Source organism: Wyeomyia smithii, chromosome 1, assembly GCF_029784165.1.
Source record: "Wyeomyia smithii strain HCP4-BCI-WySm-NY-G18 chromosome 1, ASM2978416v1, whole genome shotgun sequence".
Taxonomy (NCBI): domain Eukaryota; kingdom Metazoa; phylum Arthropoda; class Insecta; order Diptera; family Culicidae; genus Wyeomyia; species Wyeomyia smithii.
In genome coordinates this window covers 188,355,133-188,370,189 of record NC_073694.1, presented here as the reverse complement: position 1 = coordinate 188,370,189, position 15,057 = coordinate 188,355,133, and the positions used below count along the sequence as shown (strand labels likewise).

The 15,057-nt window shown below is 37.0% G+C and overlaps 1 protein-coding gene across 1 annotated transcript in view; it reads right to left on the bottom strand.

The window, feature by feature from the left end:
- LOC129719028 (sodium-independent sulfate anion transporter) overlaps positions 1–14,424 on the bottom strand; it is a 90,901-nt gene extending 76,477 nt beyond the window's left edge. The window contains exon 1 of the mRNA XM_055670361.1: positions 13,762–14,424. The gene's annotated coding sequence lies outside the window, so the exon portion shown is untranslated. The remainder of the gene's footprint in view (positions 1–13,761) is intronic.
- Positions 14,425–15,057: the final 633 nt, after the last annotated feature.

Sequence of the window (15,057 nt, the reverse complement as noted above, 5' to 3'; positions counted from 1 at the left end):
ACCAAGACGCGCACGAAAATTCATTAGAATTTCTTACCAATTTCAAATATATTTTATAATTTTACTCCATCATTGTGATCGGATACGATCGACTGATATGGCAAATTTAATCTGCCTTAAGTTGCGCAACCGAACGATGAATGTCATTTTATCGGCAGGTGGAATTAACCGTTTGCTATAAATAGCATTTTCATTGGAGAAAGGGTGAAGAAAAACTGCACGCAATGATCGTGTGAAACTGAGAAACTCCTAGTGCTTATAGGTAAGCATGTTTATTGCTTGAATCCGTCGTCACGGAAGTAGTGAAGATAATATGACGTATATTATGTAGTAAATTATTATTTTCAACGTTTATTGAAAATCTAATATACACTTACTGTTGGAAGATTGCTTGTTCGTATAGCATGCAGCAGTGCGGTACAGCCGTAGCTAGCTACTTTACGGATTGCCTATTTTCCATTTATATCGACTGCTGACCGGTTAAATAACGATAACAATAAGTATCGTATCTCGAAATTGGTCTAAATTTTATTTTTCTTACAAAGTATAAATACTTGTAATCCATTGTGTGGTTCAATATTTATTACTGTGTGAAATCTGATGTTATATCCTTGGTGGTTTCATTTTCGCATTCACAGAATGTTCCACAGTATAGGAAACGAAGACGTAGCCCTAAGTCAAAACCAACACAAGTTGAGTAATTTCTTACGGATGGACAATGTAATGGCTGGCCATGGTGTCGATTTGATCACCATTGCTTATACAGTGGTAGATAACACATCCTTTAAATAAACAACCTGTTAGGGTGAAACGGTACAGAAGCCAAAAATGGCCGACTTCTAATTCTGTTCTCGGCCGTTTCTGGCTCCTACGCAAACATAGTTCACTAAATAGTTCCTTCCACAGCCAAAGGTCTAATTTGACGCTAATTAGACACTTATTTATCAATGTTAGACGTACGAATATGACCGTGCCTCTTCAAAGTAAACAGGTAAAGCTGTTACATTCAACTTTTACCTTGCAATTTGATCGATAACAACGTTTAAACCAATAAGGTAAATAAGAGCGCAAAACAATAGAATTGTATAATTGCAACGCGAAGCACGCGACTCAATAACACATTTTTACACCCACCAGGTCGGTCGGTCGGTGTTTTCGCTTTCATTAGCACAGTTTTCTCCACTCTGCGTAAAGCGTTCAGGAGCTTTTTATCGCGTTTTTCTGTCTGCAATTCTCCGCTAGCCGGCTGGGCTTGCGTAGGGGAAGTAACAGTGTCTAGAATAACCACGTTCGTTCCAGACTATTCTAGAGTGCCAAACGAATGTAACAATACAAGTTTTAAAATGATCTAATTTTCACGGATGTTATAATAATTTCAAAATTTTTTAGTAAATCTGTTATCAGATTGTCAATTTTTTCAAAACTATTCTTTGTCGGTGTTATGGCTTAGGATCACCTTTGGCCCATTCTCTACAGGCTCTTCAACTTATGGAGAAAGTGTCCATCAGAACACTTCTTTAGTTCACCGGCTTCTCAACACAACCACTGCTGGGTAGACCTATTTCCTCTATCTACAGCTCTGCTCTAGCTCAAGCGGGTTTGGCAACCTTGCGATAAAATCATAAATTTATGAGTTGCTGCAATGTTCTTCCGGCTTACACGATTAGGGTTCGAAATGTACTATTCAAAGGCTATCACGTTTTAATTCAATTGACGAGGAATGCCAACATTTCTTAGGTAACTGTTTTTATCAGTTAGAAGACAACGTTCAAGACATGATCGCATCTCTGGCTACGATTGATAGAATAGCAAATTATTCAATTGATTGCAAAGAAGATTGCCACAAACTTTTCGAACAATTTCTACTTTTGAGATTTCAAATTGAATAGATGATATAACAGTAGGCGATTGGTATCTACCACGGTGCACAAAAACAGGGCGCTAGCTACTTCGGAACTATCATTTTTAGTGGCGTAGTTTGAATCGTTTTTGTGAGGACCCTGGATATCTACTCTCGACGTTCGTTTATGACGAGCTTGCACGTGATTAGTTCATTGCACTCGGTAGTTCGAGCAATAAACTTCTTTTTTTTTTCACACAATTAAGCAGCTACGTTTTATCCGTGCAACGAAATATCGTTGATTATAATTCTTTATGTGGGTCTACAGTTATTACTGTCCATGGCAATTTCATTGTAATTTACACAGAATAGATGATAGAAAACAAAGTCGTAATACAACGTCAATACCCGAATTAAAATTAATACAGGACAAAAGAAACTATGATATTTCTACAAATTCGAAATGTAATTTATAACCTAAGAATAATAATCATTACTAATTGATTTTGAAATATTTATATTCAAGACCGATGACTTTCCAATCTTCAGCCTAAAAACCAAACGGAAATCAGAAATTACCGCAGGCTAGGCGATGCCAAGATATGCACACTCAAATCACTTTCGAACGCCTATCTATTGTGAGTGTCCTTCCGTAGCATCATAAACTAGTCCCTTTCTCCGAAAACCTGTTCGACTTTTGGCTAGCACCAGCAGCGGCGGGTCACCAATCGAGCAAAGGTATGCAATTAAAAACGGCACTCTAACCTTAGCACGGACTGTTTAATTTCTGTTTTATGGCGGTCATTCACCAGCCCGAACGTAAGCACTGCCAAGTTCTTAGACTCCGCACCGGTTGGCGATGTTTCGAGGTAGCAGCCGCCTACAAGGTCAAGTTTGCGACTGACTTTTTTTAGGTAAACATAACACGTTATGTTGTTCGTTGTGAGGCGCGAAAGTATAGGGTAACTAATGAATTGGTGTCACTACTAAACCTTGCTACAGGCACTGCTGAGTCTTTTTCGAGTTCTCTCGAGGATGCCTAAAGTGGAAAGTTTCGTTAATTATTGTTGAACAGTTTTGTTCGACGAACTTTTGCGTTAGAGGTTACGTAAAATGCAAATTTGGAAATAAGAATTAAAAATTGTGATGATATAAAATATGCCTGCACATATTCTGTTCGTTGGGCACAAGAATTATACTGAAAGATTTCGGGTCAAAATGGTTTCGAATACAACAAGTAAATTATTGTAGACATTAAGTTACCACGAAATTGCTTAAGCGAAATTGATATTGTATTCCTTACTTTGCTTTACAATTAATTAGCGTGTACGTAGTTTGATCTGGTCATAACTGGACAAACGGTCACAAATCTCAAACGGTAGAACTCCACACTGCATAATTGATTTCACTGAAAAGTTTCAATCAAATATAAACAATGTAGATTCCACTCACCAAATGGGAAGTATTACTATTATCAACTAAGCCAAAAAAACCGTGTGAATCTCAACGATAGTAGATAAACAAACAAATTATATCCATTGTTGCGATATAATGATATAACGATATATCTGTACAGTTGTGATCGAACGAGATTTTTTATCTTAAGTTTTTGTAACTCCGTGTTGTTTGATGTTTCATTTGCACAGCCAATTGAAGTGACAATATATAATGTACAAACACATTTTTTTTTAAACGGATAACGAAACACAATAACAAGCTTTTTGTCGAACAGTCATTTCTGGCGACCACACTTTAAACAATAAGGGCTTCAGTTATTGCTTCTGCCACTGATCAACGGTATAGTGGAAAAGGTCCTGCCAACAAACGTAGCCGATATGTTCCCGAGTTCGTAATGGTTTGGATTAAAGCGAAAAAAAAACATGAGTATTGCTCGGCTCTGCGATAATAACATCGGTCGGTTTCCACCTTTAGGGTTCAATGATTACAGACATAGTTTTTTGCTACCACTCACGTACCTAGCATTTTAATGAAGTTATTTTGCTGTTATGGGATTTCTGCTTCCCGAGAACTTTTGGGTAGCATTTAAAGTACTGTATTATTGATCTTAGCAAACTCATGTAGTATGGAGAATTGTGTAACAATTCTTTCGTTGTAAACTTTCAGCCTTTCCTAGCGAAATCATTCTAAATATGCTGAACTTTGTAGATGTTGTAGACTAGAACACCCATGACATTTTTATAGGTATTTAAACCATTCTGACTCAAAGTGTAATTTAACCCTGAAAAAATAATCATATTTTGATATGCGTAGAAGGGCGTAAAGGGATAATCATGCGTCAAATTGACTCCCAACTTTTGAATAGTTAAAAATGCTAGTTTTTCTTCTTAAATTATCGATGAATGGTCATTACAGTGTTAACACATCTATAAATAACAAACACCAGCATTTAGTTTTAAATATTTTTTGATTGAGAAGAAAACGAGAAAAAACCGACGGACGGTTAAAAAGAAATGGGCAATGTTGCTGATAGTGAGGAGTCAAATTGGCGCAGACTATATTTCCAGGGTCAAAAAATGGCGTATATATTTTAGTAGTGAGATGTTTGAAGAATTGAAGGTCTAAAACTTTGATCTGAATTGTTTTTTTCAGTTTAAAAAAATTATAGGTATACTGAAAAAATAGTGCTGCTTTCCAATGACGAATGAAAAAGAAACTTTTAGATTAATATTGCAATAAAACTGACTTTATTTTCAGTGTATACTTTTTCCAAGTTTAGAAATCAGTTTTCTTCAACCGATTCAGAGCCCAGAACTCGCAAATAGTTTAGAGCCTAGAACAGATGCTAAATTTTTTTTAACTTTTATAGCTGCCTAACAAGCGAAAAAAGTTTTCATGAAATAAGTAAATGATTTGCTCGTAACCTGGAAAAAAAGAGCAAAGCTCACTGAAAAAATCTACAAAAATCTGAGATTCAGTCTCTTTTTTCATGTTATGTTATAAAATGGAATTAGGTTGTCAAAAAATGAGAGCAATTCCATGAAAATGTTCCAATTTTGGTATTTATTCTTTTTTTTTACTATGGAACTTTGCACAAATATTATTATGGATATATTGTGCAATTAGTATTTTTTGACGCAGAAAAAATATATCCAACTAGCTGACCCGGCAAACTTCGTCTCGCCCATTTTTGTGTTCAATTTAATATTTTTGAACACTCATTGATTCCTTGCGATTTGTTAATAGTCTGCAAATACACAACGAATCGGCCAAAGGATATGATCAAAGTCAAAAGACAAATCGTTTGAAACAATGGATTTTATTGGAATGACAACATCCTCGACTTTTGGTTTCTGTAGATCACCTCGATCCTGAAAATATCCATATTGAGTGGTATTCGTATTTTTGGTATTTTCAGCTGTTTTTCTGGCATCAATCTAATTCCGGACATACCCATACTGGGTGGTGTTCAGTATTTTTTTTGTTTTCCAGAAACCGAAAGTGGTCATCTTTGAATTCTAAATAGTGTCCAGGGTCAAAGCTTGACTTCAATGCATCATCTCGATTACGAAGATATCCATATTAACTATTATTCGGTCTTTTTCGGCTGTTTTTCCGAAACCGGAAGTCGCCATATTGGATACCAAAATGGCATTTGGAGACAATTTCTAAGCGTCATTCTGGTTTAAGAAACACCCATATTGGGTGTTATTTGGTCATTTTCGGCTGTTTTCCTGCAAGTCGCCATCCTACAATTCATAATGGTGTTTGTGGTAAATTTTTAGCTTCTGATTCCGGAGATACTCATAGTGGGTGGTATTCGGACACTTTCGGTTGACCGTAAGTCGCCATCTTGGATTTCAAAATGGCATTTGAAGAAAATTTCTGGCCTCTGAGCGTCATTCTGGTTAAAGAAACGCTCATATTGGGTGGTATTTGGTCACTTTCGGCTGTTTTCCAGAAACCGGAAGTCGCCATCTTAGCATTCAAAATGGTGTCTGCAATCGATTTCTAGCTTCTGTGCATCATTCTGGTTCCGGAGGTACTCATATTGGATGGAAATCGACCATTTTCGGCTGTTTTCCAGAAACCGGAAGTTTCCATTCTACAATTCAAAATGTTGCCTGAGGTCGACATGTGGCTTCAGTGCACCATTACAATCTCAAATTTAAAAATGGCGTCTGGAGTCGAGTTTTGGCTCAAGTCCATCGACCCGATCATTGTAGGCTATTTTCCGGAAAACCCTGGTTAGCTCTGTTTAGCTTGTATGGGAAATCTGCCTCCCCTTCCAGAGTACGGAGGAGTATCAAATCACCATAGAAATTTATGTTTGATTTGTATAAGAGTCCACCCATGCAGAAGTGGGGAGGGTGCCATCAAAATATTTTACGCTCCCAAAAACCTCCACATGCTAAATTTGGTTCCATTTACTCGATTAGTTCTGGAGTTGTAAAAAAAATTGAGTTTAACTTGTAGGAAACCCCACCCTTCCAGAAGAAGGAGGGGTGTCAAACATATTTGTTACCCCTAAAAATATTCACCTGCCAAATTTAGTTCCATTTACTTGGTTAGTTCCCGATATGCAAAAATTTGTGTTTAATTTGTATGGAACCCCTTACTTCCCGAAGAGGGAGGGGTGTCGAACCATTATGGACATATTTGTTACATCTAAAAATATTCACATACCAAATTTGATTATATTTGCTTGGTTGGTTCTCGAACAGTGCGAAATTTGTGTTTCATTTGTATAGGACCCCTCCCTTCCAGAAGAGGGAGGGGTGTCGGACCAATATGGACATATTTGTTACCCTTAAAGACATCCATATGCCAAATTTGGCTCGATTTGCTTTGTTCGTTGGGTCAGTTCGTTTGGTTCGATTTGGTCAGTTTTCGAGATGTGCATAAATTTGTGATTCATTTGTATGGGACCCCTCCCTTCCAGAAAAGAGAAGGGTTTCGAACTATCCTAGTCACCTTTCTTGGCCCCTAAAACCCCTATACACATAATTTCACGCCGATCGTTTCAGTAGTTTCCAAGCCTATGTGGATCAGACAGACAGACAGACCGACAGAGCTGCATTTTTATATGTTTAGAATAGTTCAACCACCAGTCGAGCGTACTTCTATTTAATTTATTTAATTTAATTTATTTAATTTAATTTAATTTATTTAATTTTCGGCGGTAGCTTTTAAAGGATGATTACCTAACTGTCGAGATTCACCTGTTTTGAATTGCTGTCATGTTATTGTTGTTCATTGCGCCTTCTGCGATCTCATTTCTTCGTTGTATGGAAATTCTATTTTCGTGAATTCTACCATTTTCATTTGAATTTTCCTAGTTTTCTCGCCGTAACAATTTGCCTTGGACAAAGACGAATACAACAAAACAAAGCCAGCTTAAATCATACGCTCTGTTGTAAAGTTATGGGCGGTCGCACATATGTAACTTTATTTTATATATTAGATTTCAGATTTGCTTCGTTTATGCAGCAATCGATTGGAAAATCATCTACGCAGAAAATTGCAATGTGATTATGCGAACGCAGATTTCGACCGCTGATTAGCCGATTTATGATTGCTTACCCTAACACGGTCGATAGGGTATTATACCGTGAATGTACTCGTTGGGCTATATAGGAGCCTGCTTCTACTCAAACCAATCATTTTACGGGTGGATGATGCGAAGGACGGTCCAATTTGGTAGCAGCCTCAGCAGTAGCAGTAGCGGTCAAACTTACTGCAAAGGCACTTTCTCTAGGCACTCACTTCATCTAGCCGACTCTCTCCAACAGATATAGGAAGTCGCTATACAAAGTGTAAGAGAGGCAATCTCTCAGTTACAAAAAATAACTTCCACGAAGAAGTGTGTGTGGTTGATTGAGGCACAATAGTGAAGGGTGATCGATATTGGCCTCAGGGGAAAGTACCTCCCCAGTGGACACCAGGCCAAAACACCACTTCATTCAAAATGTTATGAAGCCTTAACAAAGACGGTTGTTATTTCAACTTTACAGTAGCAATTCGAAATCCATCCTTATGTCTGTCAGCACAAACAGTATTCAGTCGGCCTCCAGTCGCATAGCTGCTATATGCAACACGCAACAAACAGTTACGTAATTGAGAGTGCGTTACATCTTCTGCTATCTGCTTCCATCCGACAGTAAAAAAATTAACAGAAGGATTGAATATGTGATAACATTCGCAATTTGCAAAGATGGCATCCTTTTTTCGACATCTTTTAGCTCGCCGGTGATTATTCCAGCCTCCGGGTGTTACATATAATAAAGCGCTTATTGAAAAATTATCAAAAATTAGGGTGACCTGCATTTTCGAAAAATCAAGTATCTAACTTTTGTATCTGTATAGATAGAAGAAAAAGTTGTTCTACAATATTATCGCTCCGTTAATTCTTAAGAATTTGGTTATACATACAATGTGTTTCTCTATCTTTGAAAAGAACCGATTTATATTGAAAAAACACATTTTGCGCTCTAACTTTTTTATTTCAATTGTCACCTTAAAACTGTCTTTGAATGACTTTTAGGGTTTTTTTGAGAGAAACAATATGTAAGGCGTCGTACACAAATTACGTAACGCAATAAGGGGGGGGGGGGGGTGATTAAGTTCGCGTTACTTATTGTGACATATGGGGGAAATAACATATTTTTGAAAATTTCTCCATTTATAAAGTCAAATGTGCCCTTTAAATTGAGACCAAGAGGTATTTTTTATGTTTGCCCAAAAAAAAATGACAAACAAATGAAAAACGCATATTTTTTGAAAAAAAACAATAATAACTTCGACTAGACTAGATGTTCACGATGTCAGTATTACATATTGTTTCTCTCAAAAAAACCCTAAAAGCCGTTCAAAGACAGTTTTAAGGTTGAAATTGAAATAGAAAAGTTAGAGCGCAAAATGTGTTATTTCAATATAAATCGGATGTTTTAAAGATAGAGAAAAACTTAATTCAACAAAGCTACTTAAAATTAACGGAGGGATAACATTGTACAGCAACTTTTTCTTCTATCTATAAAGATAAAAAAGTTAGATATTTGATTTCTTCGAAAATTCAGGTCACCCTAATTTTTGATAATTTTTCAATAGGCGCTTTATCATATGTAACAACTTTGTAGAAGAAAGTTTTTCTCTAAAATATTTGCTATAGAGCTCTAGACCGGAATTTTCCCCTAAATTTGGTTTCTGGACCATTGTGCAGTGCGCTATGAACTGCACAACAGTTTTTGCAAAATGTTCTCGATAACCCATTTCGAAAGCGACTGTGCCTGTGATTTTTGTTTCGACTGTGTATAATTTCCTGCAAACCTCAACAATAATCCGCCATTTCTTCCTAAGTACCATACCGATAAAAAGTAGGTATGCATTTTTGCCTGTTAAAATATCATCACATTACATTGAAAAACACAAACGTTTCTGTACAATCACTCGACTTCATTTGTATCCACATTTTTTTTTTAAATTTCCTGTGTGGACTTATCACTGCGACCAGAGATTAGATCTATTGTGATATTACCCAGGTGTACTCCGCACTTCCTATTATTGGCAGTAACACTATTGAAGTAAGTGATACGCTTATCATTCATATCCGTGCTTGTGTGTAAGTTCTACCTTTCCGTTTCAAGCTAATTTCCTAGAGAAAACTTTCATACGTTACTCACACCAGTTTTATTATAACAGGGACGTATTTTTGTTAGGAGGAGAATCAACAGAGTTACTGCAGAATTCAGATTGAGGGAAAGGTTGGTGGGAAGCCTAAGAATAAACCCATGCTAAAGTCCTTTGGCAACCAACTGGCTTGATTATACTAAGATTCGAACCCACGACCACCCGCTTACCAAGGAGGACTCTGAAACCTTGCGGCTTCGGAGCACCCCCTGTGTCCCAAATACGCAACCCAATGAATCTACCACAGTATCGTCCAATCAAGATTTTTAGTTCCTTCGATGCAAACAGTTGATTGGTAGAATCGAGAGATGTATTCAAAAAGTCGACGTGAAAGCCGTACAACGCTGTTGTACGGATCTTTCTTATATGTCCAATATTTTTTTCTTCCGTGTGTAATGAATGTATCTTCATAAAAAATAAATCAGTTTTTCTTCAAATTTTTTTGACAGCAGTTAAAAACAAATTTCAAATTTATAGTTGTCACCCGTTAGATTGCGCAGAGAAAGAGTCGGGTGTACACCGTGAAATTAAATTGTTTCTTTATTGAAAACTACAAATAATTTACTTAATAAGCATGGTCGTCTGATCATGGAGAAATGTTAAAAAAAATTAAAACCAGAACGACGGTTTACAAACACATGCGGTGATCCCCATGGGAGTAACCTTGGGCCACTGCTCTTTGTTTTGTATTTCAATGAGTTCGATTATGTATTTCAGCTCGTCTTGGAATTGGTTGTAAGCTATTCTATGCTGATGATTTTATGATTTTTGTGGTAGTTGAAGGATTATCCGACTGTCAAAAACAGCGAGCATTGTTGAATATTTTCCAGGATTGGTGCCAAAAAAATCTAATGATTATCAGCGTCAATAAATGTGCTGTTATTGCGTGTCATCGTGGTAGCAATTCTTTGAAGGCTACCTATACAATTTTAATTTTGATCGTTTTTAGGTAAAAATTGACGAAAGTTAGTAGAATAAATTGAAATATTCATAGTATTATAAATTTAAAGAGTGTTAAAGTTAGAGGAACCAGAACTGTTGGACAGCTGGGTTTTTATGAAATTCGTCATTAAAAGCCACATGTGTGAGTATTTTAGGGAATTAATAGAATGGGCCATCTTACCCAACTGGTGCGTTTTGTGCAGTTCTCCCCTACACCTCTAGCTCGTTTCAACGAAATTTATGACCTTGCTTGACGAAAAATTAGTTTTCGGGACACAAGTGCAAGTCGTCAACTGGGATTTCTGATGAAAGTATCAAAAGATTTCACTGATGTGCATCGTTTTAAAATCATTGTTAATCATTGTGGAATCATCTGCTGCAGTGTGGGTGCCATCTCACTCGGCTTGACAGGATTGAAAGGCTACAGAAGCGTTTTGTTTGATTCGAACTCCGTAGATTTTCTTGGACAGGCAGGCTGAATCTTCCAGCGTATGAACACCGTTGCAATCTGTTGGAAATTGCTTCCCTCGGAAAAGAAATCAACAAGCAGTGGTGAAGAAATGACCAGCTCTTTTGAGTAAGTTTTTCTTCAATGCTCCTGGAAGAATTTGACGCAGGGCACTGGACGAAATGTTTATAATGCGTTCCATCGTGCTGTGCTCGGGTATTTTGAACCAGTGACCAGAATTATACGCACCTTCAACAAAACGGGCCTATTTTTTTGGAAGTACAAACCGAAATTGGTCGCAGCTATACTATTTTAACTCATTTACATCTGTTGGGTTTAGATAGTTTTAGAACGTTTTTTAGAAACTTCATTCATTTGGACGATAATTGTCGGATGAATTAACAATAAATAACAATAACAATAACTTTCACAGCGCTGCTACCGATTTTCGAAGTTATGGCAGCAGTTAAATTTGTGCATGCATTTATTGAGAACAATGTTTCTTTTTCGCGTGTTCATGGGTGAAAGTGAAAGTTAAACAAGACTGAGAATTTTCTACACATTTTATTCAGAATTTGGGGGCACAAAATATTTTGTAGAAAAACATGAAAATTTGCAATTTAAAAACAATTTTTTTTTTGGTGTAGAATTACGTCTTATCCCGTAATATCGAGAGCGTCACGAAATTAGTCCAATCTCAAATGCTTATAATTCAATCAGTTACCTCCATTATTACAGCAATCGGTTGAAGAACTAGCAAAGCGTCTACGAAAATGCGGAAAGTTATGATTTTATCATGTTAGCTATTGTACCATTGCAAAATGTAGCGCCTTGCTTTGAACGGTTTCTGTAAAACAGTCAAATATATCCAAATACCATCTAATATGAGTATTTTCTAAAGCAGGATAATGCCCAGAGACTTGAAATAGACCCCAGATGTAATTTTGCAATCTTTGATTGTAACTTCCGGCTCCTGGATATGGGAATTTTCGAATTCAAAAAAATGCCCAGAGTCTTGAAATTACCTTAAGATCGGCTGAACATCACCTAATATGGGTACTTCTAGTACCAGAATGATATCCAGAGGCCGTAAATCTACCCTAGTCACCATTTTGAAACTCCTTAGGATCGCCACGTTATTTTCAGAGATATATTTTACAATTGTTGGATAAAAGTTACTGGTTAGGGGCAAGACACTATTGATATATTGCGAAATATTTTCAGGCACTAGTCTACCTATATCACAGCTTCTTGACTGCACATTATTGTCGGAGTGATATGAAACGATAAACAATGAATACCAAAATATTTCTCTTGAAAATAAATTTGTCTAGCCCCTAGGTATAAATATATTGATACAAGATACACTATCGTAATCTTAGCGCTAGGAAGAGTTGAAAGAGAAATATGTATTACTGAACTTTGCCTTCGACCTTGATGAATTCCAATCGAGTATATTTTCACTAACATTGTCATAAGACATTCTGTGTTAACATGGTGGTCGTGTCTCATACACAACTTCTTTTTTTTCGTTTTTCTGTTATGGTATAAAATAAAACCCAGTTTTTTCTAGAATGATGATTTTTACGTATCTCGAAAATTAGAAACGCAAAAAATATTTTTCCAAATACGATTTTTCAAAGAATGTTGAAAAAAAAAACATTCAAAACATTAAAAATATACTCTTTTTTATTTTTTCATGGCGTAAGATATTTATATTTTTTTTAAACTGTGAACCTACTACATTACATATAGTACATTCAGAAAATTCAGAGCATTTTTGGTTTTTGATTTTTTTTTCAAATTCACGGAAATTTGATTATTTGTTTCCAAGATAAAATTGGTACGTGACAGTAGAGACGGTAAATTACACTGCTTTACAAAAGCGCAAAAAGCCTTTTCATTCCCATGAATTTTGGCACTTCTCGTTTGGTTAAAAGTGTGTCAAAAGACCGCAGAATAAATGCACACCGGGTTCGTCACTTCTACGTTTGCTTACGTGAGAACTCATTTTTCTTTTTTTTTCTGGTTTGAGCTCTTGGGCAAAATCGGTGTTAACCAGTGTTATCAAGTCGCATTTTGCTCCAGTTTGGTGAGAAAACTCGCTTTCAATAGTTCTGATGTAGATTAGCGACTAGATAATATGATGTCCTAACAATCGTTTTGGTAGATTTTCTCTCCCTCAACCGTGTGTTTTGTTGCTACGCAATATGATTAGTTTGTAACACTCTCATCAGTACATTGACCGTTTGCAGGGGGAAAGAAAAATTGCATATCTCTACTCTACCCGAATGCCAAGTGAAATGTAAGAATCGCTCTTCATACTAGAAACGAGCTAAGCTGCTCGTTGACCATGCGTATGGTGTTGAAAACGACTCTATCTGCAAATCCGCATCAGTACTATTAACAGTGAGTTTTCTCTCTAAATTCGATTGTGCAATAAAAAGCGACTTGATGTTTCACTGCCGTTACTACCGCGTACCAATTCTAGCTCATAAAAATCAGACTCACCTTAGCTCGAAAATTACATAGACTCCGTAGCCAATTGTTCCAATGATCCAAATTATTTACGATTGTTTTCTATCGCGTTTCGTACTGACTATTGCAAGTTTTTCATGACGAATAACCCAAACTGCTTCTCAATTGAATCAATTCTCAACTAGTTGAGCTCTTGTTACCTTACAACCGTACAATTTTTGTGAGTAGTTGAGATTTTATACAAGTCGTACAACAAATTCTTAGAATACTGTAATCGCACAAACAGTCAAATACAATTATTCATTACTTTTTGAAACTATGGATCTTACAGCATTTAAGTTTCTAATGTTCGTTTTGCGCCAATTGGTTTATTGTAAATGGCCAGAAGGCTCAAACAGTCTTTACCCACCTTTTTCTGCAGCTTTTGCCAGTATTAGCCAGTGGCTGAGTCACTTCCTCACAACCACTCACATCCGCCGTAGGCCGCCAATAATAAATAGAAGGAAAACGAAAGGCCGAAACCAAAAAATTGATATAAACACAATCACTTCAAGGCAACAATTCCAATGTAGAGGGTAAATCAAGCGAATTCCACGGAGCCACCGGGCCACAGCAAATAGCAAAATTGCTGTCTGGGTCACCTGTTAACCAATTACCGACTCCTCGAATAATTGGCGCATCTGTTTGCAACTTGGTTGGTCGCTTCTGTGTTCAAATTTGCGGCTCTCAGTGAAACTATACCCGTTAACACACTAGGTAAGAACTAGTACTCAACACGCACTCGATACAACTTCTACAAATCCGGCTTACTGCAGAAATCCTCGATTTTCCCAATCGAGACAGCAAGTTTACACTTCCGTTTGATTTGCCAATTCAGTTGCAATTTGTTTCGCAATGATTGCTACGGTACGCGTGTCAACACTTATACTGCACTATAATTTATCAAGCGACAGCTTACAACCGCCGCTTCCAGGTTCGGGTAATAAGTAGACACCACCTCAGGCGATGCAGGCTTTCAAACCTAGCAAAAATGCGTCCAACTCGATCGCGATCTCGTAAACAACTGAGCCCAAAACAGCTGTACGTGCGCCGAGCTCGACGATCGATGTACCTGGGAACATTACTGAAGCTAGCCTATGTAAACAAACTATTTTCCTTGCACTGCACATCCGTCATGCCTTCCTCTCTTGGCAAGATTTTCCACGCGCTCGAAGTGACTGTATGATTCAGTGTTGCTAAATTTCTAAACCAGTGTTGCTGAGCTCTCGAGCTTGTTTGATTTTTTGGTTTGCTCGGATATTTTCGTTCTAACATTTCTTATTATGGGATCAAAATTAGAATTTGTGAAACATAACACATGAAATCAACCACAGGTAACCTGCCTAATGGAAGAACTTCAACTTTTATTGCTCTAAAGTTTTGAGCGCCACAAAATTTCTCCAATTCTAGTTAAAAGATCAAATACTGCTGACAATCAGGAAACGGAATAAAATCACGTTATGCCCGAGTAAATTGATCACTAGTGTTACTTAATAGTTGCCGCTTACTTCTAAGCCAATTACCACGAGCAAACTTATTTATCAATTATCATGAAAGTCTTGACGAAACAGGCACGTCTTCTAAAGCAGCAGTACCTACCTTTCAAACTCAATCAATCTTGTTGACAAGCTTAGAGCTAACTAGTCATGGTACTTCCTTCTTGAGC